An 8,544-nucleotide genomic window follows, 5' to 3' on the forward strand; every position below is an offset into this window, starting at 1 on the left:
CACACACACACACTCACACACTCACACACACACACTCACACACACACACACACACACACACATGGGGTGTCATGGTGTTGAAGAGTTCTGTTTTAGCCCGGTTTGATACGCCTATTCGAGATATTAAGCGGTAATCCCGAGTTCTGCAGTCAGAGGCCTAGTGCGTTTCTGCCCTGGGGCCTTTGCGCTGACTTTTCCTTCTGCCTGGGAGAGTCTCCCCGAGACAGGCACTAGCTAGCTCCCTCACTTCCTTCAGCTCTCTCCTCAGAGGTCACCTTTTGAGAGCCCCACCCTAACTTTTCTTTTGGAAAATACCCAACCCCTTGAAGGAGCCCTGGTGGCACAGTGGTTAAGTGCTCGGCTGCTAAGGGAAAGGTCTGTCTGTGGTTTGAACCCACTTAGTGACTCCGAGGAAGAAAGGCCTGGCCATCTGTTGCAGTAAAGCTTACTTCCCAGAAAGCCCTGTGGGGCAGTTCTATTCTGTCCTGTAGGGTCTACACGAGTGGGAATCAGTTTGAAGGCGCACAGCAACCACCCCTTGAGAAGGAAGTGTCCTTTGCTGTATTTTCTGCAAATGTGGTTTGAATTGGCGCTAATCTTGTTGTCCATCCCAGTGGCTTCTGTGATGGGTGCCTCGAACGGTGGCTCTGAGCTGTGCCGTGTTCAAAACCCACATAGCGATGTCAGAAGTCTCAGAGCAAGGCATCCCCACCCTTGGTCCCCTCCCCATCTGTGACTTCTCCACCACCTTCTCACACCTAGCCAGAGACACTTGGATAGGTCCCCTGGCCTGGGATACAAAGAGGCCAGAGAACGCACTGTTCTGTGCTTTGTCACTGGGGGGAACTGAAGGTTCAGATTTGGAAGGCGTAGCCCCGGAGGTTATGACGCAACCACGTAATAACTGGGGTTTTTGTGGCTTGCCTGTGGAGAAGAAAGGGGGCTTCCCTGTCAGAGACACAAAAAGGTTTTCACCTGTGATCCCTCAACTGGCCCTTGATTGAAGTCAATTTTATTTATGGACAAGCCTGCTAGTTTCCCCCATTAGCTTCACTTCTCTTCCAGGGTTGTGGAACGGAAGCTGGGCACATCAGTGTATCTAAGGCTGTACTGTCTTCTAGGGTAGCCACTAGGCACGTGTGTCTATTTAAATTAAACCTCATGAAAATAAAATAAAATTAAACCATGGAATATTGTTATTAGTTGCCGCCGAGTTGATTCCGACTCTTGGTGACCCCATGTGTGTCAGGGTAGAACTGTGCTCCGTAGCGTGTGTAATGGCTGATTTTCCGGAGGCAGTTTGCCAGGCCTTTCTTCCGAGGTACCTCTGGGTAGACCCGAACCTCCAACCTTTCCGTTAGCAGCCGAGCGAGTGTGTTCACCATTTGTGCTATGAGTCGGCATTGACTTGACGGCAACGGGTTTGGTTTTTGGTTTCAGGGCTCCTTCAGTACTTTAACCGGTAGGTTTTCACGCCTGGTTCTTCTTCCTTCTCTTCCCCTGGCCTCACCCCAGCTTGGCCAGCTGGGAGGAAACCTCCCTTGAGCTCATAAGGAAGGGATGACACAGCAGACAGGAAGGGAGGAAGCCAAGATTTCCTTCTCAGTGTTGGAGTTTTTAAGATTTACTTGGAAACTCCAGGCCTGGATGAAGGTTGGAGAGCAAAGGCACTTGTATTCCAAAGGCTTAAAAAAAAAACAACTCAAGGTCAGAAGCAGGCAGGATAGATCCGGCTCCGGGAGGGGGATGGGGAAACAGAGAGAATAGGTGGTGTGTGTCCCTGAGAAGGGACCCTGGGCCTGTCCCGGAGACCTAAGAATCCCCCCACCCCCAGGCTCCAGAGTTACCTGTGCTCAGTGTGGCCAGGTAGAGATCCAGAGAGAGCCCAGGTGGAGAGGAGCCCATGGAGTAACTTCTGTTCTTGGACTAGCAGGGAGGTAGTGAAGGGTCTCAGGACTTCCTGGATGGCACACATATTAAGCAGTCAAGCACTAGCCAAAAAGGTTGGCAGTTCGAACCCACCCAGAGGCGCCTCAGGAGACAGGCCTGGCTATCTGCTTCCATACAGGTGCTGCAGAAGAAAGTCCTGGCAACCTGCTTCCTTAAAGATTATAGCCAAGAAAATCCTGTAGAGGATAGTTCTACTCTGCACACATGGGGTAGCCATGAGTCGGAATCGACTTGACGGCAACTCACAACAGTGAAAGCTTCCAAGATTTCCTCTCTGCATCCTGTCCCCTCCCCAGAAATTCCCAGCGGCCCATGTAGACAAGAGACAGTAGCCAAATGTTGGCCACATTGAGAGATGGTGGACAGGCTATTCAAGGCCTGGATGCTCCCTCCACCCCCGCCCCAATCTCTCGCTCCACGTGAACCCCCTTGAACTTAGACTTGGCCGGAGATTATCTGGAATCAATTGAGGCTTGCCTTATGCCACCTGGTGGAAAAAGGCTCAAAAGAGCAATTATGTTCAGTTCGGGAAAATCAAAGGCAGTCACGTTTGGGGCACATGTGACTTGGCTGCTTTGTGGTGGCTCTGAGCACAAGGCAGTCCTTGACATAAATCAGTTGCCATGGAGTAGATTCTGACTCATGGCGACCCCACGTGTGTCAGAGTCGAACTGTGCTGCATGAGATTTTCTTTTTATAATTTGTGTTGTTGTTCTTAAGACTATACACAGCAGAAGATACACCAATTTAACAATGTCTCCATGTGCAACTCAGTGACATTAATGACATTCTTTGAATTGTGCAGCCATTCTCACCCTCCTTTCCCAAATTATTCCTCCCCCATTAACACAAGCTCATGGCCCCCTAAGTTTCCACAGGGTTTTCAGTGGCTGAGTTTTCAGTAGTAGATCACCAGGCCTTTCTTCTGAGGCACCTCTGGGTAGACTCGAACCTCCAACCTTTCAGTGAGCAGCCGACTGCTCCTCCTTTCTGTTTCTTCCTCCAGCTTGGGTAACCCTTTCCAGTCTCAGAGCCTGATCTATCCTACCTGCTTCTGACCTTTCCTAAAGCAAAAATCCCAAAGCCTTTGGAATGAAAAAGGTGTTTGCACCAGGGACTCTGCTTGCCATATAACGGCTCACTTCATCAAACATCAACCCCGATATCTCCATTTTACAGAGGAGGAAACTGAGGCATACACAGGTCAAGTGAACACCCAAGGCCAGGCAATTACTAAGTGGCTACGCTAGGAGCAAGGAGCCCTGGTGGCACCGTAGGTAAAGCTCTCGCCTGCTAACCAAAAGGTCAGCAGTTCAAAACCACCAGCCGCACTGCGGGAGAAAAGACCTGGCAATCTGCTCTTCTAAAGATTACAGCCTTGGAAACCCTATGGGGCAGCTCTACTCTGTCCTACAGGGTCACTTGGAGTTGGAATGCACTTGACGGCACCCAACAACCAGCTAGGAGCTGAGCCATCTTGCTCCGAAAAGCACTCCCATAACCCTTACACCATAACGCTGTCGTGTGCCATCGAGTTGATTCTGACTCATGGTGACCCCATGTGACAGAGCAGAACTGCCTCCATAGGGTTTCCTAGGCTGTGATCTTTATGGGGAAGGAGCCCTGGTGGCGTGGTGGTTAAGCCCTCGGCTGCTAACCCATATTCTATGGGACAGCTCTGTTCCGTCCCATAGGGTCGCTATGAGTCAGGCTCCACTCAACGGCAACGGGAATCTTTACGGGAGCAGAACGCCAGGTCTTTTCTCCCATGAAGCCGCTGGTAGGTTTGAACCACAGACCTTTCCATTAGCAGCTGAGTGCTTAAAGTGGCGCCACCAGGGCTCCTTAACTGCTGTGTAGGTGCCCAATAAATGATTGCTCAGTGGACAGTTGAATGCATGATACTTGCTTCCTTCCATCCATGCACTGTTTTTTTTTTTTAAATAATGTTACTTTGTGGTTGTTGAAAATATAAACAGCAGACATACACCAATTCAATCGTTTCTCCACGTACAATTCAGTGATACTGAGGACATTCTTCGAGTTGTGCGGCCGTCCTCACCCTCCTTTCTTGAGTATGTTCCTTCTCCATTAACATCAACTCACTGCCTCCTGAGTGTTCTCTCTTTTGAGTTGCTGTTGTCACTTTGATCCCATAGAGATAATTCTTAAAAGAGTATAATGCTCAAGGCAGACTTTTTTTTTTTTTAATCAGTGAAGCTAAACTATTCTTTGGTTTTAAGAAAACCTCAGGGGATCTTCTGGTTTAAGTTTTAAAGATTATCTCAGAGCAATAGTTTCAGTGGTTCATCTGCCCTTTGTGGCTCCAGAAATTCAGGAGTCCACGAGAAATGGAAATTCTGTTCCACATTCCCCTGCTCCCCCTTTGATCAGGATTCTTCTATAGACTTTTTGATTCAAATGTTCAGTAACGGTAGCCGGGCACCATCCAGTTCTTCTGGTCTCATGGCAAAGGAGGCAGTTGTTCATGGAGGCAATTAGCCACACGTTCCATATCCTCCTTCTGTTCCTGACCCTCCTTCTTCCTCCTTGCACTTTCTTTGTATTTATTTTCCCCGGAACGTCTGTAGCTGGGAGCCTGGTATGGCTGGAATTGTGGCCCCCCAAAATATGTGTTAGAATTCTAACCCTATACTTGCAGATGTAATCCTGTTTGGAGATAAGGGTTTTCTATTAATTTCCTGTTAATAAGGCCGTATCAGTATAGGGGGAGCCCTGGTGGCACAGTGGTTAAGAGCTTGGCTGCTAACCAAAAGATCCGCAGTTTGAATCCACCAGCTGCTCTTTGGAAACCCTATGCAGAGGTTCTGTTCTGTCCTACAGGGTCGCTATGAGTTGGAATCGACTCAATGGCAAGGGGTTAGGTTAGGTTATCGGTATGGGGGGACCCTAATCACTTCTGAGTTATAAGAAGCAACGTCGAGACAGAGACAGCGAGCACAAAACGGGGAAGACAGATGCCACCTGAAGATCACCGGGAACCGAGAAACACTGGGGCTACAGAAGCTAAACGGGACCAGGATCTTCCCCTAGAGCCGCTGCCCTGAATTCAAACTTCGGGCCTCCTGGACTGTGAAAAAACAAGGTTCTTAATTACTGCCACCTGTGAGCAAGGCTTTGTTTGAAAATAGGCTCTTTGAAGACGTCATTGGTTCACATGAAGCCGTACTGGAGTTAGCTGTTAGTTGCCATTGAGTCGATTCTGACTCATGGCAAGTCCGTGTGTGCAGAGTAGAACTGTGCTCCATGGGGTTTTCAAGGCTGTGCGCTTTCAAAAGCAGATTGCCAGGCCTTTCTTCGAAAGTGCCTCTGGGTGTGTTTGAACTGCCAGCCTCTCGGCTAGTAGTCAAATGCTTAACCGTTTGTGCCACCCAGCCACCTGACTGGAGTAGGATGGTTCTAATCCCATTGGAGTGGGGCTCTTTTATTTATTATTATTATTATTTTGGTCCCGCATAGATACTTCTTTAAATGAGCACAATGCTCAAGGCAGACATATTTTACTCATTAAGCTAAACTATTGTTTGTTTTAAAGAAGGCTTCAGGGATGACTTTGATTGGAAGTTTAAAGATTATTGTAGGGCAATAGTTTCAGGGGTTCATCCGGTCTGGGGTCCACTGATAATTTGAAATTCTGTTCCACGTTTTTCCCATGAGACCAGAAGAACTGGAAGGTGCCCGACTACCATTACCGAACACAGTACATTTTCTTCTTAGCCCCTTAGCACAGTGCTTGGTGACTAGCTCATAAAGGATAGATGTGGTATTCATGAGAAAAGCGTGGGACTTGGGAATCAGGCAGACCTGTATTCAAATGCTGTCTGCCATTTCCTACCCGTGAAACTTTGGGAAAGGTACTTTGCTTCTCTGAATCCATTACTTCCTCTGTAAAATGGGTAGTGGAAGGGTTATAATTTGGTTAGTATGGGTGAGTTAAAGGAGACAATTCCCAGAAGCCGAGAGACGAGAAAGGATCCTCCCCTAGAGCCGTTGGAGACAGCATGGCCCTTACGAAGCCCTGAGCTCAGGCTACCAGCGTCCAGAACTCTCAGACAATGGATTCCTGTTGTTTTAAGACACCCAGTTGCAGTACGTAGGGTACTTTGTTAGCGCAGGACTTCACATCTGTTCTTTCTGGTTCTCGAACCCCCGCTGAGAATTTGCATTTCCTCCCCAGCTCAACTGAATCAGAATCTACAGTTTAACAAGATCCCCAGGTGATTCTTATGTATAATAAATTTTGAGACCCACTGCTCTGCTAGTGGTTCTCAGAATTGGTCCCTAATCAGCAGCATTAGCATCACCTGGGAACTTGTTAGAACTGTAAGTTCTCAGCAGGGGTTTGAATCAAAGCCCTGGTTATGGCAGCCCAAGGAGACTAAGGTCCAAGGTGGCTTCGCCTCACAGGGATCCCTGTAAGCCCTCTGGACAACTGTTCCCACTGGGGCTTGGTGGGGTGGTGGTGCTGAGGTTGGGGCCACTGAGCCTCAGAGGGGGTTGGGGGCTTCCGTTGTGTCTGTATCCATCTCTAAGATGCGGGAAAGGGTTGGGGTCCTTGGGTTGTCCAACCGTGGCCCCTTGTCACATGCATTCACGCTCAGTCCAGTTTACCCCTGCCCAGTAAGAACCCTTTCTCTCGGGCTTGGGGAACGGATGTGACTAGGGTTCTGTGCCAACACCAACTCTCCCTGTCCCTCGGTCAGGGGACCTGACCATCTATCTAGCCAACTGGTTTGCACTCAGGATTAAGTCTAGCTGTTGTTAGGTGCCCTCGAGTCGATTCCGACTCATGGCGACCCCATGTGACAGAGTAGAACTGCCCCATAGGGTTTCCTAGGCTCTCATCTTTACAGGACCGAATTGCCAGGTCTTTCTCCCGCAGGGCCACTGGTGGGTTAGAACCACTAATCTTTGGGTTAGCAGCCCCGCGCTTAACCATTGCGTCACCAGGGCTCCTAAGAGGTGTTTTTCTCTGGCTTCCATGTTCAGGCTGTTGAGGGTGGCGGTGGCCGCGGTCCCAGACTGAGAGTTTCCCAGTAAATTCCCAGTTGGCCAGTTGTTAATCCCAATGGCGTCATCTTAATGAAGGGTGTGGTTTGATCGCAGTTAGACTCCAAGGCACGGAGAGGCTGCAGAAGGCGTTTTTGAGGGTCCAGTTCATTTCCTGTATTATAAAATAGCAACATGGGGAAGGTTCAACTTGTGGTCTCTGGCGCCCTCTACAGGTAATATTTTTGTGCTGCTTTGTCAAAGTGTAGGTTCCTGGGTGGCGCAAGCTATTTGCAACCCGCTGCTTAACCTTAAAGGCTGTCTGTTAGAACCCACCCAGCAGCGCCACGGAAGAAAGGCTGAGCGATCCGCTTCCATAAAGATTGCAGGGAAGAAAGCCCTATGGATCAGTTCTACTCTGTAACACATGGGGTCGCCAGGGTTCGGGAATATACTTCATGGCAACAGGTTTATTTTAAGTGAGGTACAGTTTACATAACGTGAGGTCATCCATTTTAAGCATTCCGTTATGTTTTTAGTAAATACGCACAGTTGTGGACCATGACTACAATCCAATTTTAGCTCTAATCCACTTCTCATTTGGAATGTGTTATACCAATACCAGTTGGAGTCCAGGTGATTCTGACTCATGGCAACCCCGTGTGTTTTGGAGTAGAACCATGATCCATACGGTTTTCAATGGCTGTGATCTTTTGGAAGTAGATCGCCAGGTCTTTCTTCCGAGGCGCCTCTGGGTGGATTCAAACTGCCAGTCTTTCTGTTTGTAGCTGAGCACCTAACCGTTTGTGCCACCCAGGGATTCCTTGGAATGTGTTATATACGTTGTATGTATTGTATTTATTTATGTGGTTTATTTTTTGTCCCTCCCCACCGGAGTGCGAGCAGGATGAGGGGAGGGATTTTTGCAGTTCGGTTACTGCTGTAGCCGCAGTGCGTAGAATAGAGCCTGGGACATAGAAGCTGCTTAACGGGTATTTATTAGAAGGGTAAGCACACGTTTCTGCTTGTGTAAACACGGAACGTTTTTGGAAGGTTGCAGAGAAGCTGGTTGATGACAGTGTTTGTCTCTGCTGAGGGGCTCTGGGAGGTGAGATATTTGGATTGAGAGGGACTTCTTATTGACAACGTGTTGCCACAAAAAGTACATTAACCTGAACAATTAGACCCCTATGTACTGGCTTTTCTATTATTTTGTCACTTGGCCCCTTTGTGATGGCTCTGAGCACAAGCAAGTCCTTGACGTAAACCAGTTGCTACGGACTCGACTCTGACTCATGGCTACGCCATGTGTGTCAGAGTAGAACTGTGCTCCACAGGGTTTTCTTTTTATAATTTATCTTGTTGTTGATTACTACATTGTATTATTTAGTAAGAGAAGCTAGTTGCAGACCAATGTGTATAAAATGATCCCATTTTCATAAAAAATTAGAAGCACTAAAAGGAAAAACTCTAAATATGGGCATATTGTTTTTTTAGCCTTATGAGTAGGAAGAAAAGGAAATGTTCCTTGAACTGCCGGGAAACCACGCCCAAGCCACGCCCCTCTGGCTTCAGGCCCGCCCG

This window comes from Trichechus manatus, unplaced genomic scaffold (assembly GCF_000243295.1).
Source record: "Trichechus manatus latirostris isolate Lorelei unplaced genomic scaffold, TriManLat1.0 scaffold00057, whole genome shotgun sequence".
NCBI lineage: Eukaryota > Metazoa > Chordata > Mammalia > Sirenia > Trichechidae > Trichechus > Trichechus manatus.